Here is a 22003-nt window from a genome sequence, read left to right as displayed (position 1 = left end):
CGAGCCGGTCCCGGCGGGGGAGTCCAGGGGCAAACGGTGCGGGGGTGGCAGGAGGAGACCAGGGACGCCAAGCCGGTCTCGGCGGGGGATTCCAGGGGCAAACCGTGCGGGGGCGGGCAGGAGGAGATCAGGCACGGCGAGCGGGTCCTGGCGGGGGAGTCCAGGGGTAAATGGTGCGAGGGTGGCAGGAGGAGACCAGGGACCGTGAACCGGTCCCAGCGGGGGAGTCCAGGGGCAAATGGTGCTGGGGGGCAGGAGAAGACCAGGGACTGCGAGCCGGTTCCTGCTCGGGAGGCCAGGGGATAATGGTGCGGGGTTGGCAGGAGGAGACCAGGGATGGTGAACGGGTCCCGGCGGGGGAGTCCAGGGGCAAACGGTGCGGGAGTGGCAAGAGGAGACCAGGGACAGGGAGCCGGTCCCGGCGGGGGAGTCCAGGGACAAACGGTGCGGCAGGGGCAGGAGGAGACCAGGGAACTCTAGCGGATCTCCACGGGGGAGTCCAGGGGCAAAAGGTGCCGGGGTGGCAGCAGGAGACCAGAGAAGGCGAGCCGGTCCCGGCGAGGGAGTTTAGGGGCAAACGGTGCGGGGGGGGGGGGGCAGCAGGAAACCAGGGGAGTCCAGGGGCAAATGGTACGGGGTGGGTCAGAAGGAGACCAGGCACTGTGAGCTGGTCCCGGCGAGGGAGTCCAGGGGCAAACGGTGCGGGGGGAGCAGAATGAGACCAGGCTCAGCGAGCCGTTCCCAGCGGGGGAGTCCAGGGGCAAATGGTGCGGGGGTGGCAGGAGGAGACCAGGGACGGTGAACCGGTCCTGTCGGGGCACTCCAGGGGCAAACGGTGCGGGGGGTGCAGGAGGAGACCAGGGACGGCGAGCCGGTCTGGGCGGGGGAGTCCACGGGCAAATGGTGCGGGGGTGGCCAGGAGTAGACCAGGGACGGGGAGTCGGTCCCGGCGGGGAGTCCAGGTGCAAACGGTGCGGGGGTGGCAGGAGGAGACCAGGAACCCTAGCGGATCCCCACGGCGGAGTCCAGGACCAAAAGGTGCCGGGTGGCAGCAGGAGACCAGAGACGCCGAGCCGGTCCCCACGGGGGAGTCCAGGGGCAAACGGTGCGGGGGGTGGGGCCAAGAGGAGAACAGGGACCGCGAGCCCTTCCCTTGCCGGGAGCTCGGACAACGCGGAAGTGCTCGCTCTGCAGCAACCTCCGTCACCAGCCCGCGCATGCGCGCTCCTGGAAGAACCAGCAGCCCCGCCTCTACTTCCAGTTGGCTACGCGTGAGGGGCCGGCCTCTGAAAAGGTCATGGCGGCGGGTCCCGCCAACGTCACAAAGGCGGGCCTCCGGCGACCTCACGCGGAGGTGTGTCGTCTAGGAGCTGCGTTGTCTTCTCCGTAGAGCAGAGCCCGGTAACCTCCACCTCCCGCTGCGTACTGTGTGCTGCTGGCTGGAGAAGCGTAGGTAACAAACTCCGACCCAGCACCGCGTTTATGTGGGTGAAAAATAGAAAAAGTGTGTCCGGACCCTGGGGAGGTGGGAAGTTTCCTTCAGGCCAGGAGTTGAAGGGCAGCCTGGCAAAGTGGTGTGACCCCATTTCTGTAGTCCCACCTCAGCCTCCCAGCTACTTGAACCCCAAGGTTCAAGGCTGCAGTGAGCTGTGATCCTACCACAGCACTCCAGCCTGCGAGACTGAGGTAAACCCTGTCTTCAAAACTAAAAAAGAAAACTATCCAAGCGTGCGACATTGGGGGACTGCTTAAAGAAAAATTGCGGCTGCCTGGGCCCTGTAATCCCAGCACTTTGGGAGACCGAGGCGGGAGGATGGCTTGGAATCAGGAGTGTGAGACCGGCCTGAGCAACATGACAAAACCCCGTCTCTACAAAAGATACAAAAATTAGCCAGGCACAGTACATGCCTGACCTAATATTTTGTATTTTTTTGTAGAGATGGGGGGAGTCTTGCCCCCGTGTTGCCCAGGCCGGTCTCGAACTCCTCAGTACAATCCGTCTTCTCACCTTGGCCTTCAGAGTTGTTGGGATTAAAGGTGTGAGCCACGGCGCCCCACTTGGGTTAGGCTATTTAATAACAAAGTCCGTGGCTCGGCTTGGTGGCTCACACCTGTAATCCCAGCACTTTGGGAAGCTGAGACAGATCACTTGAGGCCAGGAGTTTGAGCAGAGCCTGGGCAATATGGCAAAACCGTGTCTCTACTAAAAACACAAAAATTAGCCAGGTGTGGTGGCACTTGCCTCTAATCCCAGCTACTCAGGGGGCTGAGACAGGAGAATGGCTTGATCCAGGCAGGCAGAGGTTGCAGGGAGCTGAGATCATGCCACTGCACTCTAGCTTGGGCAACAGAGTGAGACTCCATCTCAAAAAAAAAAAAAAAAAAAAAAAAAAACCCTGAAGAAGAAATGTCTACTTCTGGGGGTTGTGTGGGGGACTGCTGACAGAACTGGAAAAACTTTCTTCAGGTGGGGTTTGTTTTGAGATGGAGTCTGGCTCTCTCACCCAGGCTGGAGTGCAGTGGCACAATTTTGGCTCACTACAACCTCCTCCTCCCCCTCTTCAGGTTCGAACAGTTCCCATGTCTTAGCCTCCTAAGTAGCTGAGGTTACAGGCATGTGCCACCACACCAGCTAGTTTTTTTTCAGATACGGGGTTTCACCATGTTGACCAGGCTGGTCTCAAACTTCTGACCTCAAGTGATCTACCCACTTTGACCTCCCAAAATGCTGGGATTACAGGCATGAACCACTGCACCCAGCCCCTGCCCCTTCAGGTGGGTTTTGAGGCTTCACTACGATACTAGTTTCCTGTTTCTGCTGCAACAAATTACCACACAATTAGGGCTTAAAACAACATAGACGTAGCTGGGTGTGGTGGCTCAGGCCTGTAATCCAGCACTTTGGGAGAGTGAGGTGGGCGGATCACCTGAGGTCGGGAGTTCGAGACCAGCCTGACCAACATGGAGAAACTCCATCTCTACTAAAAATACAAAAATAGCTGGGCGTGGTAGTGCATGCCTGTAATCCCAGCTACTCAGGAGGCTGAGGCAGGAGAATTGCTTCAACCTGGAAGGCGGAGGTTGCAGTGAGCCGAGATCGTGCCATCGCATTCCAGCCTGGGTAAAAAGAGTGGAACTCTGTCTCAAAAAAAAAAAAGCAACACAGATGTATTCCCTTACAGTTCTGAAGGCCAGAATTCTAAAGTCAGTCCCACTGACTCAAGGTGGGAGCAGGGCAGGTACCTTCTGAGGCTCTGTAGGAGCATGAGTTTCCTGGCCCTGGAGGCGTCCTGCACTCCTCAGCTGTGCTGCCCTTCTTGAATGACTCGAGGTTTCTGCTTCCATCACTACACTTCCCATCGCTCTCCATCACCTGCTCTGCTCTGATAAGGATCTGGGTGAGTACATCAGCCCCACTGTGACAAGCCAGAATAATCTTCCTTGCCAAAATCCTTAACTTCATTATATCTGCAAAGTCCCTTTTACCATATGAGGTCATGTTCACCAGTTCCTGAGATTAGGTTATGAGCATCTTGTGGGGTCACTGTCAGCCTATTACAGGTATGCTGCAAAACTATTACACCTTCCTGGTGTTTCAGTGATTGGGAGAAAAAGGGTTGGGATTTTTGCTTTGGGGTTCCTCTTAAACTTGATTTTTCTTTTTTGAGATGGAGTCTTGCTCTTTTGCACAGGCTGGCTGCGGTCTCCGTTCCCTGCAACGTTTGTCTCCTGGGTTCAAGTGATTCTTCTACCTCAACCTCCTGAGTAGCTGAGACTACAGGTGCCTGCCACCATGTCTGGCTAAGTTTTGTATTTTTGGAGGAGATGGGGAAAGGGAGGGGGGTAGTGGAAGGTGGGGGAGGGGACAGAAGTTTCTGCTATGTTGCCTTCAGCTCAAAGTGATCCTCTGGATGGGGTAGGTGCCGGGGTCCTGGGTCTCTGGATATGGGTAGGTGCCAGGGTCCTGGGTCTCTGAACAGGGTAAGTGCCGGGGGGCCTGGGTCTCTAGACAGGGGTAGGTGCCGGGGGGTCTGCATCTCTGGACAGATGTAGCTGCGGGGGGCCTGAGCCTGGATAGGTGCCAGGGTCCAGGGCCTTTGGACAGCGGCAGGTGCTGGGGGCCCTGGATCTCCGGACTTGAGTAGGTAGCGGGGTCCTCGGTCTCCGGACCAGGATAGTTGCCGGGGGGCCTGGGTCTCTGGGAGGGCCAGGTGCCGGGGGCCTGGGTCTCTGAATGGGGGAAGGTGTTGGGGGCCTGGGTCTCTGGACGGGGGTAGGTGCCGGGGTCCGGGGCCTCTGGACAGGGTAGGTGCCGGGGGCCTAGGTCTCTGAACAGGGGTAGGTGCCAGAGGTCCTGGGTCTCTGGATGGCGGTAGGTGCCAGGTGGGCTGGGCCTGGGTAGGTACCGGGGTCCAGGGCCTCTGGACAGGGCAAGTTGCCGGGGGGCCTGGGTCTCTGGACAAGGGTAGGTGCCGGGGGCCCTAGGCCTGGGTAGGTGCGGTGGTCCAGGGCCTCTGAACAGGGGCAGGTGCCGGGGTCCAGGTCCTCTGGACAGGGGCAGGTGCTGGGTGCCTGGGTCTCTGAATGGAGGTAGGTGCCAGGGTCCTGGGTCCCTGGACGTGGGTAGGTGCACATGGGCCTGGGTCTCTGGACGGGGGTATGTGCCGTGGGGCCTGGGTCTCTGGAAGGGTCAGGTGCCAGGGGCCTGGGTCTCTGAATGGGGGTAGGTGCAAGGGGTCCTGGGTCTCTGGATAGGGTAGGTGCTGAGAGCCTAGGTCTCTGGACAGGGGTCAGTGCCGACGAGCCTGGGTCTCTGGACAGGGGTCGGTGCTGGCGAGCCTGGGTCTCTGGACAGGGGTAGGTGCCGGGGGGCCTGGGTCTCTGGATAGGGGTAGGTGCTGGGGCTTGGACCTGGGTATGTACCGGGGTCCAGGGCCTCTTGATAGGATGAGGTGCCAGGGGGCCTGGGTCTCTGGACAGGGTCAGGTGCCGGGGGGCCTGGGTGTCTGGACAGGGGTAGGTGCCGGGGGGCCTCGGTCTCTGGACAGGTATAGGTGCCGGGGGTTCAGGGACTCTGGGCAGGTTAGGTTCTGGGGGCCTGGGTCTCTGGACATGGTAGGTGCCGGGGGCCTGGGTCTCTGGATGGGGAGGTGACGGGGGCCTGTGCCTCTGGACAGGGGAAGGTGCCGGGGGGCCTGGGTCTCTGTACAGGGGTAGGTGCTGGGTTTTGTTCAGGGGTAGGTGTTGGGGGACCTGGGCCTCTGGACAGGTGTAGATGTTGGGGGACCTGGGTCTCTGGACAGGTGTAGGTGCGGTGTCCTCGTCCTCTGGACAGGGGCAGGTGCCGGGAAACCCGGGTCTTTGGAAAGGGGCAGGTGCCGTGGCGCCTGGGTCTCTGGACAGTGATAGGTGCCGTGGGGCCTGGGTCTCTGTACAGGGGTAGGTGCCGGGGGGTCTGGGTCTCTCGACAGGGCTAGTTGCTGGGGGGCCTGGGTCTCTGGACAGGGGTAGGTGCCGGGGGGCCTGGGTCTGTGGGCAGGTGTAGGTGCCGGGGTCCAGGGCCTCTGTATAGTGCTACGTGCCGGGGGGCCTGGGTCTCTGGACAGAGGTAGGTGCTGGGGGGCCTGTGCCTGGGTAGGTGCTGGAGTCCAGGGCCTCTGTACAGGGTACAGGGGTAGGTGCCGGGGGCCTGGGTCTCTGGACAGGTGTAGGTGTGGGATCCTGGGCCTCTGGACAGGGGCAGGTGCCGGGGTCCAGGGCCTCTGGACAGGGGCAGGTGCCACGGGGCCTGGTTCACTGGATGGGGTAGGTGCCACGGCACCTGGGTCTCTGGACAGGGGTACGGGTCGTGGGCCTGGGTCTCAGGACAGGGGTAGGTGCTGGGGTCCTGGGCCTCCGGACAGGGATAGGTGCCGGGGGGCCTGGGCCTGTGTAGGTGCCGGGGTCCAGGGCCTCTGGATAGGGGCAGGTGCCAGGGGGCCTTGGTCTCTGGACAGGGGTAGGTGCCAGGGGGCCTGGGCCTGGGTAGGTGTCACAGTCCAGGGCCTCTGGACAGGGGCATGTGCTGGAGGGCCTGGGTCTGTGGACAGGGGTAGGTTCCGGGGGACCTGGGTCTCTGGACAGAGGCAGGTGCCGGGGGGCCTGGGTCTCTTGACACGGGTACGTGCTGGGGGTCTTGGGTCTTTGGACAGTGGTAGGTGCCGGGGGGCCTGGGTCTCTGGACAGGGGCAGGTGCTGGGGCCTGGGTCTCTGAATGGGGGTGGGTTCCGGGGGCATGGGTCTCTAGACGATGGTAGGTGCCGGGGGGCCTGGGCCTGGGTAGGTTCCGGGGTCCAGGGCCTCTGGACAGGGGCAGGTACTGGGGGGCCTGGGTCTCTGAACGGGGGTAGGTGCCAGGGGGCCTGGGTCTCTGGACAGGGGTAGGTGCCGGGGGTCCTGGGTCTCTGGACGGGGGTAGGTGCCAGGAGACCTGGGCCTGGGTAGGTGCCAGGGTCCAGGGCCTCTGGACAGGGGCAGGTGCCAGGGTCCTGGGTCTATGGACGGGACACGTGCCGGAGGCCTGGGTCTCTGGACAGGGTAGGTACCGGGGGGCCTGGGACTGGGTAGGTGCCGGGGGTCCTGGTCCTCTCGACAGGGGCAGGTGCCGGGGGTTTGGGTCTCTCAACAGGGGCAGAGACTGGCTGAGCAGAAGCTCTTTCGTTAGAGCCCATTTATCAATTTTGGCTTTTGTTGCAATGGCTTTTGCTGTTTTAGTTATGAAGTCTTTGCCCTTGCCTATGTTCTGGATGATATTGCTTAGGTTTTCTTCTAGGGTATTTATAGTTTTAGTTTTTATGTTTGCGTCTTTAATCCATCTTAATTTTTGTATAAGATGTAAGGAATGGGTCTAGTTTCTGTTTTCTGCATATGGCTAGCCAGTTTTCCCAGCATCATTTATTAAATTGGGAACCCTTTCCCCATTGCTTGTTTTTCACAGGTTTGTGGAAGATCAGATGGTTGTGGACACGTGGTGTTATTTCTGAGGTCTCTGTTCTGTTCCTTTGGTCTACATATTTAGTTTCTACCAATTACTGTATCTCTTTAGAACAGTCTGAAGTCAGGTAGTGTGATCCCTCCAGCTTTGTTCTTTTCACTTAGGATTGTCTTGGCTATACGGGCTCTTTTTTGGTTTCATATGAAATTTAAAGTAGTTGTTTCTGGCTTTGTGAAGAAAATCAGTGGTAGCTTGAGGGGAAGAGCACTGAATTTATAAATTACTTTGGACAGTATGGCCATTTTCACGATAATGATTCTTTCTACCCACGAGCATGGAATGTTTTTCCATTTGTTTGTGTCCTCTCTTATTTCTTTGAGCGGTGGTTTGTAGTTCTCCTTGAAGAGGTCCTTCACTTCCCTTGTAAGTGGTATTCCTAGGTATTTTATTTTCTTTGTAACAATTGTGAATGGGAGGAGTTCACTCAAGGTTTGGCTCTCTGCTTGCCTGAGATGATGGGGTTTTGTAAATATACACTCATGTTGTCTGCAAACAGAGACAATTTGATGTCCTCTCTTCCTGTTTGAATACACTTTGTTTCTTTTTTTTGCTTGATTTCTCTGGCCAGAACTTCCAATACTATGTTGCATAGGAGTGGTGAAAGACGGCATCCTTGTCTTGTGCTGGATTTCAAAGGGAATGATTCCAGCTTTTGCCCATTCATTATGGTACTGGCTATGGGTTTGTCATTAATGGCTGTTACTATTTTGAGATAGTTCTGTCAACACCTAGTTTATTGAGAGTTTTTAGCATGAAAGGGTGTTGAATTTTATCAAAGACCTTTTCTGCATCTATTGAGATAATCGTGTTTTTTTTTTTTTTGGTCGTTGGTTCTGTTTATGTGACGGATTACGTTTATTGATTTGCATGTGTTGAACCAGCCTTGCATCCCAGGGATGAAGCCCACTTGATTGTAATGGATAAGCTTTTTGATGTGCTGCTGGATTTGGTTTGCCAGTATTTTATTGAGGATTTTCAAATCATGTTCATCAGCAATATCGGCCTGAAACTTTCTTTTTTTGTTGTCTCTCTGCCAGGTTTTGAAATCAGGATGATGCTGGCCTCATAAAACGAGTTAGGGAGGAGTCCCTCTTTTTCTATTGTTGGGAATAGTTTAGAAGGGATGGTACCAGCTCTTCTTTTACCTCTGGTAGAATTCGGCTGTGAATCCATCTGGTACTGGGCTTTTTTTGGTTAGTGGGCTATTCATTACTGCCTCAATTTCAGAAGTTCTTATTGGTCTATTTAGGGATTCGATGTCTTCCTGGTTTTAGTCTTGGGAGGGTGTACGTGTCCAGGAATTTATCCATTTCTTCTAGATTTGCTGGTTTATTTGTGTAGAGGTGTTTATAGTATCCTCTGATGGTAGTTGTATTTCTGTGGGATCAGTGGTGATCTATCTTTTATCATTTTTGTGTGTCTATTTGATTCTTTTTTCTTCATTAGTTTTGTTTGTGATCTATCTACTTTGCTAACTTTTCAAAAAACATTATCATCAAAGTGAAAAGGTAACCTACAAAATGGGTGAAAATTTTTGCAATTTATCCAGGCCTGGGCCTGGGTAGGTGCCGGGGTCCAGGGCCTCTGGACAGGGCAAGGTGCCAGGGGCCTGCATCTCTGAACGGGGGTACGTTCCGGGGGGCCTGGGTCTCTGGACGGGGGTAGGTGCAGGGGGACCTGGGTCTCTGGACAGGGGTAGGTGCCAGGCGGCCTGGGTCTCTGGACAGGGGTAGGGGCCTGGGGGCCTGGGTCTTTGGACGGGGGTAGGTGCTGGGGGGCCTGAGTCTCTGGATAGGGGTAGGTGCCGGGTGGCCTGGGCCTGGGTAGGTGCCGGGGTCCAGGGCCTCTGCACAGAACAAGGTGCCAGGGGACCTGGGTCTCTGGACAGGGGCAGGTGCCGGGGGTCCTAGGTCTCTGGACAGGGGCAGGTGCGGGGGCGCCTGGGTCTCTGGACAGGGGTAGGTGCCGGAGGGCCTGGGTCTCTGGACAGGGGTAGCTGCCCGAGGCCTGGGTCTCTGGACAGGGGTAAGTGCCGGGGGCCTGGGCCACTGGACAGGGGTAGTTGCCGGGGGGGCCTGGGTCTCTGGACGGGGTAGGTGCCGAGGGCCTGGGTCTCTGGACAGGGGTAGGTGCCGGGGGCCTGGATCTCTAGACAGGGGTAGGTGCGGGGTCATGGACAGGGGTAGGTGTTGGGGGTCCTCAGCCTCTGGAGAGGGGCAGGTGCCGGGGTCCAGGGCATTTGGACATGTTCAGGTGCCGGGGGCATGGGTCTCTTGACGGGCAGATGCCGGGGCACCTATGTCTCTGGACAGAGGTAGGTGCCAGAGGACCTGGGTCTCTGGACTGGGGTAGATGCCAGGGGGGCCTGGGTCTCTGGACAGGGGTAGGTGCCGGGGGACTTGGGTCTTTGGACAGGGGTAGGTGCCGGGGGGCCTGGGTCTGTGGACATGGTTAGATGCCGAGGTGCCTGGGTCTGTGGACAGCGGTAGGGGACGGTATCCAGGGCCTCTGGACAGGGCTAGGTTCCGGGGGTCCTGAGTCTCTGGACACGGTTAGGTGCCAGGGGTCCTGCGTGTCTGGACAGGGGTAGGTGCCGGGGGTCCTGGGTCCCTGGAGGGCTTTAGGTGCCGGGGGTCCTGGGTCTCTGGAGGGGTTTAGGTGCCGGGGGTCCTGGGTCTCTGGACAGGGTAGGTGCCCGGGGTGCCTGGGTATCTGGACAGGGGTAGCTGCCAGGGGTCCTGGGCTTGGGTAGGTGCCGGGGTCCAGGGCCTCTTGTCAGGGGAAGGTGCTGGGGGGCCTGGATCTCTGGTCAGGTGTAGGTGCCGGGGGGCCTGAATCTCCGGGAGGGGCAGGTGCCGGGGACCTGGGTCTCTAAACGGGGGTAGGTGTCGGGGGCCTGGGTATCTTGACGGGGGTATGAGCCGGAGTCCAGGGCCTCTGGACAGGGTAGGTCCCGGGGGCCTTGGTCTCTCAACAGGGGTAGAAGCCAGGGGTCCTGGGTCTCTGGACGGGTGTGGGTGCCGGGGGTCCTGGGCCTGGGTAGGTGCCGGGTTCCAGGGCCTCTGGACAGGGGTTGGTGCCGGGGGGCCTTGGTCTCTGAAAGGGGCAGGTGCCGGGGGGTCTGGGCCTGTGTAGGTGCTGGGGTCCAGGGTGTTTGGACAGGGTCAGGTGCCAGGGGGCCTGGATCTCTGGACAGGGCCAGGTGCCGGGGGCCTGGGTCTCTGAACGGGGGTAGCTGCCGGGGTCCAGGGCCTCTGGACAGGGTAGGTCCCGGGGGCCTGGTTTTCTGGACAGGGGTAGGTGCGAGGGGTCCTGGGCCTCTGGACAGGTTAGGTGCTGGGGGCCTGTGTCTCTGGATGGGGGTAGGTGACAGGGGGCCTGTGTCTCTGGACGGGGGTAGGTGCCAGGGGCCTGGGTCTCTGGACAGGAGTAGGTGCCAAGGGGTCTGGGTCTCTGGACCAGGGGTAGGTGCCGAGGAGCCTGGTTTTCTGGACAGAGGTAGGTGCCAGGGATCCTGGGCCTCTGGACGGGTTAGGTGCCAGGGGCCTGTGTCTCTGGATGGGGGTAGGTGCCTGGGGGCCTGTGTCTCTGGACGGGGGTAGGTGCCAGGGGCCTGGGTCTCTGGACAGGTGTAGATGCCGGGGGGCCTTGGTTTCTGGATAGGGGTTGGTGCCGGGGGCCTGGGCCTGGGTAGGTGCCGGGATCCAGGGCCTCTGTTCAGGGGCAGGTGCCAGGGGGCCTGGGTCTCTGGAGAGGAGCAGGTAATGGGCGCCTGGGTCTCTGGACAGGGATAGGTACTGGCGGGCCTGGATCTGGGTAGATGCCGGGGTCCAGGGCCTCTGGACAGTGGCAGGTGGCGAGTGGCCTGGGTCTCTGGATAGCGGTAGGTGCCAGGAGGCCTGGGTCTCCAGACAGGGGTACGTGCCGGGGGGCCTGGGTCTCTAGACAGGGGTTGGTGCTGGGGGCCTCGGCCTGGGTAGGTGCCGGGGTCCATGGCCTCTGGAGAGGGGTGGTGCCAGGGGGCCTGGGTCTCTGGACAGGAGCAGGTAATGGGGGCCTGGGTCTCTGGAGAGGGATAGGTACCGGGGAGCCTGGGCCTGGGTAGGTTTCCGGAGTCCAGGGCCTCCAGACAGTGGCAGGTGGCGAGTGGCCTGGGTCTCTGTATAGCGGTAGGTGGTGAGTGGCCTGGGTCTCTGGATAGCGGTAGGTGCCAGGAGGCCTGGGTCTCTGGACAGGGCTGGTGCCCGGGGGCCTGGGTCTCTGGAAGTGGCAGGTGCCGGGGCATGGTTCTTTGAACGGGGGTAGGTGCCACGGCTCTTGGGTCTCTGGACGAGGTAGGTGCCGGGGTCCTGGGTCTCTGGACAGGGTAGGTGCCGGGGGCCTGAGTCTCTGGACAGGGGTAGGTGTGGGGGGGCCTGGGTCTCTGTACAGGGGTAGGTGCCGGGTTCTGGACAGGTGTGGGGGTTGGGGGACCTGGGTCTCTGGACAGGTGTAGGTGCGGGGTCCTGGTCCTCTGGACAGGGGCAGGTTCCTGGGAACCCGGGTCTCTGGAAAGGGGCAGGTGCCGTGGCGCCTGGGTCTCTGGACAGGGATAGGTGCTGTGGGACCTGGGTCTCTGGACAGGGGCAGGTGCCGGGGGGCCTGGGTCTCTGGACAGGTACAGGTCATGGGGGCCTGGGTCTCTGAACGGGCGTAGGTGCCGGGTCGCCTGGGTCTCTGGACGGGGTAGGTGCCGGGGGCCTGTGTCTCTGGACAGGGGCAGGTGCTGGGGGGGCTGTGTCTCTGGACAGGGGTAGGTGCCGGGGTCCTGGGTCTGTGGACAGAGGTAGTTTCTGGGGGCCTGGGTCTCTGGACAGGGGCAGGTGCCGGGGTCCAGGGCCTCTGGAAAGGTGCAGGTTCCCAGGGGTCTGGGTCTCTTGACAGGGGCAGATGCAGGGGCGCCTGGGTCTCTGGACAGGGATAGGTGCCGGGGGGCCTGGGTCTCTGGACAGGGGTAGCTGCCGGGGTCCTGGGTCTCTGGACAGGGGTAGGTGCCAGGGGCCCTGGGTCTCTGGACAGGGCTAGTTGCTGGGGGGCCTGGGTCTCTGGACAGGGGTAGGTGCCAGGGGGCCTGGTTCTGTGGGCAGGTGTAGGTGCCAGGGTCCAGGGCCTCTGTACAGTGCTACGTGCTGGGGGACCTCGGTCTCTGGACAGAGATAGGTGCTGGGGGGCCTGTGCCTGGGTAGGTGCTGGAGTCCAGGGCCTCTGGACAGGGTAGGTGCTGGGGGTCTGGGTCTCTGGACAGGGGTAGGTGCCACGGGTCTTGGGTCTCTGGACGGGGTAGGTCCTGGGGGGCCTGGGTCTCTGGAAGAGGCAGGTGCCGTGGGTCTGAGTGCCTGGACAGGGGTAGATGCCAGGGGTCCTCGGTCTCTGAACGGTGTAGGTGCTGGGGGCCTGGGTCTCTGGACAGGGTTAGATGCGGGGTTCTGGACAGGGGTAGGAGTAGGGGGACCTCAGCCTCTGGACAGAGATAGGTGTTGGGGGACCTGGGTCTCTGGACAGGTGTAGGTGCGGGATCCTGGGCCTCTGGACAGGGGCAGGTGCCGGGGTCCAGGTCCTCTGGATAGGGGCAGGTGCCAAGGGGCCTGGTTCACTGGACAGGGGTAGGTGCTGGGGCGCCTGGGTCTCTGGACAGGGGTAGGTGTCGTGGGCCCGGGTCTCTGGACAGGGATAGGTGCCAGGGGGCCTGGGTCTCTGGAATGGGCAGGTGCCAGGGGCCTGGGTCTCTGAACGGGGGTTGGTGCCGGGGGGCATGGGAGTCTGGACAGGGGTGGGTACCGGGGTCCAGGGCCTCTGGACAGGGTAGGTGTTGGGGGCCTAGGTCTCTGGACAGGAGTGCCAGGGGTCCTGGGTCTCTGGACAGGGGTAGGTGCTGGGGTGCCTGGGCCTGGTTAGCTGCCGGAGTCCAGGGCATACGGACAGGGGAATGTGCCGGGGGGCCTGGGTCTCAGGATGGGTTGGTGCCGGGGGCCTGGGTCTCTGGAAGGGACAGGTGCTGGGGCGCATGGGTCTCTGGACAGGGGTAGGTGCCATGGGGCCTGAGTCTCTAGACACTGGTAGGTGCCGGGATCTGGGTCTCTGAACAGGGGTAGGTGCCAGGGGCCTGGGTCTCTGGACAGGGGCAGGTGCCGGGGAGCCTGGGTCTCTGGACAGGGGCAGGTGCCGAGGTCCAGGGCCTCTGGAAAGGGCTAGGTGCTGGAGGCCCTGGGTCTCTGGACCGGGGAAGGTGCTGAGGGGCCTGGGACTTAGTAGGTGCTGGGCTCTAGGGCCTCTGGACAGAGGCAGGTGCCGGGGGGCCTGGGTCTCTGGACAGGGGCAGGTGCTGGGGGGCCTGGGTCTCTGGACAGGGGTAGGTGCCAGGGGGCCTCGGTCTCTGGACAGGTATAGGTGCCGGAGGTCCAGGGACTCTGGACAGGTTAAGTTCTGGGGGCCTGGGTCTCTGGACGTGGTAGGTGCCGGGGGCCTGGGTCTCTGGACGGGGAGGTGATGGGGCCCTGGGCCTGGGTAGGTGCCGGGGTCCAGGGCCTCTGGACAGGGGCAGGTGCCTGGGTCCTGTGTCTCTGCAAAGAGGTAGGTGCCGGGGTGCCTGGGTCTCTGGACAAGGGTATGTGCCGGGGGGCCTGGGCCTGGGTAGGTGCCGGGGTCCAAAGCCTCTGGACAGGGGCAGGTTCTGGGGGCCTGGTTCTCTGGACAGGGGCAGGTGCCGAAGGCCTGGATCTCCGAACGGGGATAGGTGCCGGGGGCCTGGATCTCCGAACAGGAATAGGTGCCTGGGGCCTGGATCTCCGAACGGGGATAGGTGCCAGGGGACCTGTGTCTCCGGACAGAGATAGGTGCCGGGGTCCAGGGCCTCTAGACAGGAGTAGGTGCCGGGGGCCTGGGTCTCTGGATAGGGGTAGGTGCCGGGGTCCTGGGTCTCTGGACGGGGTAGGTGCCGGGGGCCTGGGTCTCTGGACGGGATAGGTGCCGGGGGCCTGGGTCTCTGGACAACAGTAGGTGCCGGGGGGCCTGGGTCTCTTGACAGGGGTAGGTTCCGGCTGTCCTGGGTCTCTGAACAGGGGTAGGTGCTGGGGGGCCTGGGTCTCTGGACAGGGGTAGATGTTGGGGTCCAGGGTCCCTGGACAGGGCTAGTTACCGGGGTCCTGGGTCTCTGGACAGGGGCAGGTGCCGGGGTCCTGGGTCTCTGAACGGGGGTAGGTTTCGGGGGGCCTGATTCTCTGGACAGGGATAGGTGACAGGGTTCCTGGGTCTCTGGACGGGGGTAGGTCCCGGGGGGCGTGGGCCTGGGTAGGTGCCAGGGTCCAGGGCCTCCAGACAGGGTCTTGTCCCGGGGAGCCTGGGTGTATTGACAGGGGCAGATGCGGGGGCGCCTGTGTCTCTTGACAGGAGTAGGTGCCGGTGGGCCTGGGTCTCTGGACAGGGGTAGATGCCAGGGATCTGGGTCTCCGGACAGGGGTAAGTGCCAGGGGGCCTGCGTCTCTAGACAAGGGTTGGTGCCAGGGGCCTGGGCCTGGGTAGGTGCTGGGGTCCAGGGCCTCTGGACAGGGGCAGGTGCCGGGGGGCCTGGGTCTCTGGACAGGAGCAGGTAATGGGGGCATGGGTCTCTGGACAGGGATAGGTACCGGGATGCCTGGGCCTGGGTAGGTGCCAGGGCCAGGGCCTCTGGACAGTGGCAGGTGGCGAGTGACCTGGGTCTCTGGATAGCGGTAGGTGCCGGGGTCCTGGGTCTCTGGACAGGGGTAGGTGCCGCGGGGCCTGGGTCTCCAGACAGGGGTAGGTGCCAGGGGGCCTGTGTCTCTAGACAGGGGTTGGTACCGGGGGCCTGGGCCTGGGTAGCTGCCGGGATCCAGGGCCTCTGGACAGGGGCAGGTGCTGGGGGAGCCTGGGTCTCTGGACAGGGACAGGTCACGGGGGCCTGGTTCTCTGAACGGGCATAGGTGCCGGGGTCCTGGGTCTCTGGACAGGGGTAGGTGCCGGTGGGGCTGTGTCTCTGGACAGGGTAGGTGCCGGGGGCCTGGGTTTCTGGACGGGGTAGGTGCCGGGGGCCTGTGTCTCTGGACAGGGGCAGGTGCCAGAGGGGCTGTGTCTCTGGACAAGTGTAGGTGCTGGTGTCCTGGGTCTGTGGACAGGGGTAGGTTCCGGGGGGCCTGGGTCTCTGGACAGGGGCAGGTGCCGTGGTCCAGTGCCTCTGGAAAGGTGCAGGTTCCCGGGGGCCTGGGTCTCTTGACAGGGGCAGATGCAGGGTTGCCTGGGTCTCTGGACGGGGATAGGTTCTGGGGGGCGTGGGTCTCTGGACAGGGATAGGTGCTGGGGGGCCTGGGTCTCTGGACAGGGGTAGGTGCCAGGGGTCCTGAGTCTCTGGACATGGGTAGGTGCCAGGGGGCCTGGGTCTGTGGGCAGGTGTAGGTGCCGGTGTCCAGGGCTTCTGTACAGTGCTAGGTGCCAGGGGGCCTGGGTCTCTGGACAGAGGTAGGTGCCGGGGGGGCCTGTGCCTGGGTAGGTGCTGGAGTCCAGGGCCTCTGGACAGGGTCAGTGCCGGGGGCCTGTGTCTCTGGACAGGGGTAGTTGCCACGGGTCTTGGGTCTCTGGACGGGGTAGGTCCTGGGGGGCCTGGGTCTCTGGAAGAGGCAGGTGCCGTGGTCTGAGTGCCTGGACAGGGGTAGGTGCCAGGGGTCCTGGGTCTCTGGATGGGGTAGGTGCCGGGGACCTGGGTCTCTGGACAGGGGTAGGTGCCCAGGGGCCTCGGATTCTGGAAGGGCTAGGTGCGGGCTTCTGGACAGGGGTAGGAGTAGGGGGACCTCGGCCTCTGGACAGAGCTAGGTGTTGGGGGACCTGGGTCTCTGGACAGGTGTAGGTGCCGGGGTCCAGGGCCTCTGGACAGGGGCAGGTGCCGGGGGGCCTGGTTCACTGGACAGGGGTAGGTGCCGGGGCGCCTGGGTCTCTGGACAGGGGTAAGTGCCGGCGTTTTGGGTCTCTGGACAGGGGCAGAGACTGGCTGAGCAGAAGCTCTTTCGTTAGAGCCCATTTATCAATTTTGACTTTTGTTGCAATTGGTTTTGCAGTTTTAGTCATGAAGTCTTTGCCCTTGCCTATGTCCTAGATGATATTGCTTAGGTTTTCTTCTAGGGTGTTTATAGTTTTAGTTTTTATGTTTGCGTCTTTAATCCATCTTAATTTTTGTATAAGATGTAAGGAATGGGTCTAGTTTCTGTTTTCTGCATATGGCTAGCCAGTTTTCCCAGCATCATTTATTAAATTGGGAACCCTTTCCCCATTGCTTGTTCTTGACAGGTTTGTGGAAGATCAGATGGTTGTGGACACGTGGTGTTATTTCTGAGGTCTCTGTTCTGTTCCTTTGGTCTACTTATTTAGTTCGTACCAGTACCATTGCTGTTTTGGTTACTGTATCTCTTTAGAACAGTCTGAAGTCAGGTAGTGTGATCCCTCCAGCTTTGTTCTTTTCACTTAGGATTGTCTTGGCTATACGGGCTCTTTTTTGGTTTCATATGAAATTTAAAGTAGTTGTTTCTGGTTTTGTGAAGAAAATCAGTGGTAGCTTGAGGGGAAGAGCACTGAATTTATAAATTACTTTGGACAGTATGGCCATTTTCACGATAATGATTCTACCCACGAGCATGGAATGTTTTTCCATTTGTTTGTGTCCTCTCTTATTTCTTTGAGCGGTGGTTTGTAGTTCTCCTTGAAGAGGTCCTTCACTTCCCTTGTAAGTGGTATTCCTAGGTATTTTATTTTCTTTGTAACAGTTGTGAATGGGAGGAGTTCACTCAAGGTTTGGCTCTCTGCTTGCCTGAGATGATGGGGTTTTGTAAATATACACTCATGTTGTCTGCAAACAGAGACAATTTGATGTCCTCTCTTCCTGTTTGAATACACTTTGTTTCTTTTTTTTTTTTGCTTGATTTCTCTGGCCAGAACGTCCAATGCTATGTTGCATACGAGTGGTGAAAGACGGCATCCTTGTCTTGTGCTGGATTTCAAAGGGAATGATTCCAGCTTTTGCCCATTCATTATGGTACTGGCTATGGGTTTGTCATTAATAGCTCTTACTATTTAGAGATAGTTCTGTCAACACCTAGTTTATTGAGAGTTTTTAGCATGAAAGGGTGTTGAATTTTATCAAAGACCTTTTCTGCATCTATTGAGATAATCGTGTTTTTTTTTTTGGTCATTGGTTCTGTTTATGTGACGGATTACGTTTATTGATTTGCATGTGTTGAACCAGCCTTGCATCCCAGGGATGAAGCCCACTTGATTGTAATGGATAAGCTTTTTGATGTGCTGCTGGATTTGGTTTGCCAGTATTTTATTGAGGATTTTCAAATCACGTTCATCAGCAATATCGGCCTGAAACTTTCTTTTTTTGTTGTCTCTCTGCCAGGTTTTGAAATCAGGATGATGCTGGCCTCATAAAACGAGTTAGGGAGGAGTCCCTCTTTTTCTATTGTTGGGAATAGTTTAGAAGGGATGGTACCAGCTCCTCTTTGTACCTCTGGTAGAATTCGGCTGTGAATCCATCTGGTCTTGGGCTTTTTTTGGTTATTGGGTATTCATTACTGCCTCAATTTCAGAAGTTCTTATTGGTCTATTTAGGGATTCCATGTCTTCCTGGTTTAGTCTTGGGAGGGCGTATGTGTCCAGGAATTTATCCATTTCTTCTAGATTTGCTGGTTTTTTTGTGTAGAGGTGTTTATAGTATCCTCTGGTGGTAGTTGTATTTCTGTGGGATCAGTGGTGATATATCTTTTTTCATTTTTGTGTGTCTATTTGATTCTTTTTTCTTCATTAGTTTTGTTCGTGATCTATCTATTTTGCTAACTTTTCAAGAAAGCGTTATCATCAAAGTGAACAGGTAGCCTACAAAATGGGAGAAAATTTTTTGAATTTATCCGTCTGACAAAGATCTAATATCCAGAATCTATAAGGAACTTAAACAAATTTACAAGAATAAAACAATCCCATCAGAAAGTGGGTAAAGCATGTGAACAGACACTTCTCAAAGGAAGATATTTATGCACCCAACAAACATGTGAAAAAAAGCTCATCATCACTGGTCATTAGAGAAATGCAGATAAAACCACAATGAGATACCATCTCATGCCAGTTAGAATTGTGATCATTAAAAAGTCTGGAAACAATAGATGCTGGTGAGGATGTGGAGAAATAGGAACACTTTTACACTGTTGGAGGTACTGTAAATTAGTTCAACCATTGTGGAAGACAGTGTGGCAATTCCTCAAGGATATAGAACCAGAAATATCATTTGCCCCAGGAATTCCATTACTGGGTATATACTCAAAGACTACAAATCGTTCTGCTATAAAGACACATTCACATGTATGTTTATTGCACCACTATTTACAATAGCAAAGACTTGGAAGGAACCCAAATGCCCATCAGTGGTAGACTGGATAAAGAAAATATGGCACATATATGCTACGGAATACTATGCAGCCATAAAAAGAGTAGTTCATGTCCTTTGCAGAGACATGGATGATGCTGGAAACCATCATCCTCAGCAAACTAACACAGGAACAGAAAACCGAACACTACATGTTCTCACTCATAAGTGGGAAACAATGAGAACACAGGGACACCGGGAGGAGAACACACACCGGGGCCTGTTGGGGGAGGTAGGGGGAGAGAGAGCATTAGGACAGATACATAATGCATGTGGACCTTAAAACCTAGATGACGAGTTCATAGCTGCAGCAAACCACCACGGCACACATATACCTATGTAAAAAACTTGCACGTTCAGCACATGTATCCCAGAACTTGAAGTAAAATAAAAAGATAAAATAAAATGATAAAGAGCAGTAAATGAAATAAAGTGACTCAGTGCAGTGGGTGATTTAAAATGCAGAGTACAGAATCTCAGACTTGTTAAATAGCTGGGTGTTTATCTTAGAGCAGAAGTATGAGGAGGCAGCTGAGCATCTTAATAAGAGGCTCCATCTCTGTCAGAATCACTCTGCATTGAATCCATCATCTTCATGTAGACACCAGTCAGCGTGAACCTAAGAAGCACCAGTGCTTATTTCCCATGCTGTCTCCCTGTTTCCGTCCTCTTCTCCTATTAATACTAAAGATCCCCAGTTATTCTGACACTTCTCCCATTTCACATCTTAGGGTGGCTGGACAAAGGAGATAAGTATTAAAGGAGGAAAGGTCTATTCTTCCCTACAGCATCTTGTACCTTTTAATCTTTATGTTTTCTAAGTGGGACCTCCATGATTTTCCTAATAAATATTACCATCAATCATCACGCATCTGCCCAGTACATGAGCCAGGTGTCAGGACGGCATCCTGGGACTCAGATCTGCCACTGAGAAGAAGAGAAGCCAGGTGACCAAGACGGCAAGTCAAAAGGCTGATCTTAACCAGAGTCACCCTCCCTGAAAAAGAGTTCAGTGACTATAGGCTGTACTTTGCAGGAGGAAGGGTCTCAACATTTGTTTGAGCATTTTATCCAACTACTGATTCTAACAGCAGGGAAGTTTTGCTCCATAGAGATGTGTTCCTCTCCCTAGAAAAAAACAAGTCTACAGAGCTTCCCAACCTTCCCAACGTCTGGAATACACAGAAAATTACAACATATGTCTGGCTTAGTTGGGAGAAAGGCAAAGCTGCCATAGCCAGAATTGACCCTCTAGAGCTCCATCCACCCTGTAGTTGGGGGAATCGGTTCCTTGGAGCAGCTTTTCACGTATCACCTGCTCATGTCCTGTCCTTGCCTCATGAAGAGAATTTCTGAGACCCTGACCTTTGGAGGAAATCAGAAATCTCAGAAGAGAACAACCAAGACAATTTGTGAGTCAAACATTGAAGCTTTATTATCACATGAAGTAAAGGAGGAAAAGAAGCCATGCATTTGGGGTGCTCCATGAAGCACAAAGTTCTTCCAGGGAAGCGCCATGAGTCTTCGTGGTCCCAGCCGACCCACAAATGGCATGAGAGCCAGTGGAAAGAGTTAAGCCTCAGGCTGTAGCAGGATCTTCACCATTCAGTCCCAAGAGCTCCTCGGTAGCCCAGGTCAGCAGTAGCCCCCAGAGCTGTGGCAGCAGCCAGAGCCCCCGGAGGGTTCACTCTCAGTAATCAGAGCTCTGGTGGCGGCACCGGTGGAAGAGATGGGGCCTGTGGTGGCCCAGGCAGCAGCTGCCACCCCCAGAGCTGCAGCAGCCCTCAGAGCTGGAGCCACAGCAGCCCCCGGAGCTGGGACCACAGCAGGAAGAGACTGGAGGTGGGCAAGGGGCTGGGCACTGGGGTGGGCATTTTGGGGGACACAGGTGGAAATTTTGGGGTGCACTTGGGAGGGGGCTGGCATTGCTGCTGGTTTTGCTGGCAAGACATGCTGGCAGGAGTTATGTCAACCTAAAAAAAATAATGAAACTCTTTAAATATTTAAAGCTGGAGATCATATTATACCTGTTCTAAAATCAATGCATGTGTAGAAGAAGAATGATATTTACATCATACAGTCACATCGTACAGCTGAAAAAAACAGCTTGAATCTTTCCTCCAGATAAAAGTACATAGATTAAAAAATCAACAGAATGAGCTTCTTATTCTTCCTTTCAGGGGGATGCTGAAATTGCTCTATCTTCACAAGCCTGAATAGAGGATTCACAGCTCCGTGAAGTACCTTTTCCCTTAACAAAAGCCCTAAGGACAAGTTGGGTGTTGCAGGACACACCCAGGGGTTCTCTGGAAAACATTTTGCAATGAAAACTCCAGATAAAAGGGCTAGGCTTGAAGTATTTGCAAATTTCCATGATGTAAATATACCCAAAATGACAATTTTGAAGTTAGCAGTGTGAAGTCACTGAACTCAAAATTGGAAAAGTTGAGCACAGTTATCTATCCCCACCTATATGAGCTCCAGTAAGCCTTAGAACCTCAGTAGATTTGAGGCAGACCGAATCCTACTCTTGCTCAGTATGGCAGAACACAAGCACACAAATCTCTTTCTCCAGCCTATCTTCCTCTCCCTCCCTCTGCCTGGCTAATATCCCTCCTGTCTCCCATGTTCCCACTCACCCTGGTCACACACAGGAGCACAGACACATCCCTGGGGAGTAAGAACAGATGAGGTGCTGGAGCTGGATGTGTCTTTTATAGGGCCCAGGCTTGGCTCTAGGAAGAGGATGAGGTGGCTCTTGCTCAACCAGGCACGTGCTGGGTCATTCCTGACATTTCCCTGCCTCCTAGACCCTGCAATCCAAAGAGGCCTTGGGAGCTTCCAGGACTCCTCTCTGGGGCTGGGATCTAGAGAGGCTTTAGCCAGTCATAGCCTTCACAAGGTGGGAGCCCTAAAGAGTTAACTTAGGGTACTCAAGAGACCTACATCTGGACAAGATTCTTTTTCCTGTATCTTTTTTATGCATGTTCCCTGAGGAAACATCAGTTCTGAGCCACAGCTTTCCCAGACCTTGTGGAAATGTTCCACAAGGGAGAAACTTGGAATTACAGATAATGGATGTAGGTTCCCTTTTGGAGTAATGAAAATGTTCTAAAATTGTGGTGGTGATTGTCCAACTCTACGAATATAATGAAAACCATTGAATTTACACTTTAAATAAATGGGCTATAAAATATGTGAATTATGTCTCAATAAAGATGCTAAAATTAAAATTTAAAAATACAGATATTCACAGCTCTGATTAAAACAGAAAAAGACTGTACCTTCATATTGCCTAACGCCTACTTGGTGAGGGAGGAGAGGATGAAGAGAAATCCTAGTTTCTCATTGTCTGCTTCTAACTGAGGGATTCTGTGTACCTATTCATCCAATCCTAGTTTCAGACCTGATTCCTGCTCTCAGAGAGATTTTACTTCAAGGATAAAGTAAGTGAATAGTGTGACCAGAGTGGTGAATTCAAAAGGCATTCTTTGAAAGCCTACAACGTCTTG

General features: G+C 56.4%; 1 protein-coding gene across 1 annotated transcript in view; it reads left to right on the top strand.

Moving 5' to 3' along the window:
- The first annotated feature begins 1298 nt into the window (after nucleotides 1-1298).
- Nucleotides 1299-22003, top strand: part of LOC105733681 (protein MGARP-like) — a 57249-nt gene continuing 36544 nt past the window's right edge. The window contains exons 1-3 of the mRNA XM_064371862.1: nucleotides 1299-1453; nucleotides 3183-3398; nucleotides 3693-3781. The gene's annotated coding sequence lies outside the window, so the exon portion shown is untranslated. The remainder of the gene's footprint in view (nucleotides 1454-3182; nucleotides 3399-3692; nucleotides 3782-22003) is intronic.

The sequence above is a fragment of the Aotus nancymaae genome, unplaced genomic scaffold (assembly GCF_030222135.1).
Source record: "Aotus nancymaae isolate 86718 unplaced genomic scaffold, 86718_ANA_hifiasm-v0.15.2.pri h1tg000200l, whole genome shotgun sequence".
In the NCBI taxonomy this organism is placed as follows: Eukaryota; Metazoa; Chordata; class Mammalia; order Primates; family Aotidae; genus Aotus; species Aotus nancymaae.
The sequence above is the reverse complement of the archived record's forward strand: the minus strand, read 5'-3'. Positions and strand labels throughout refer to the sequence as shown.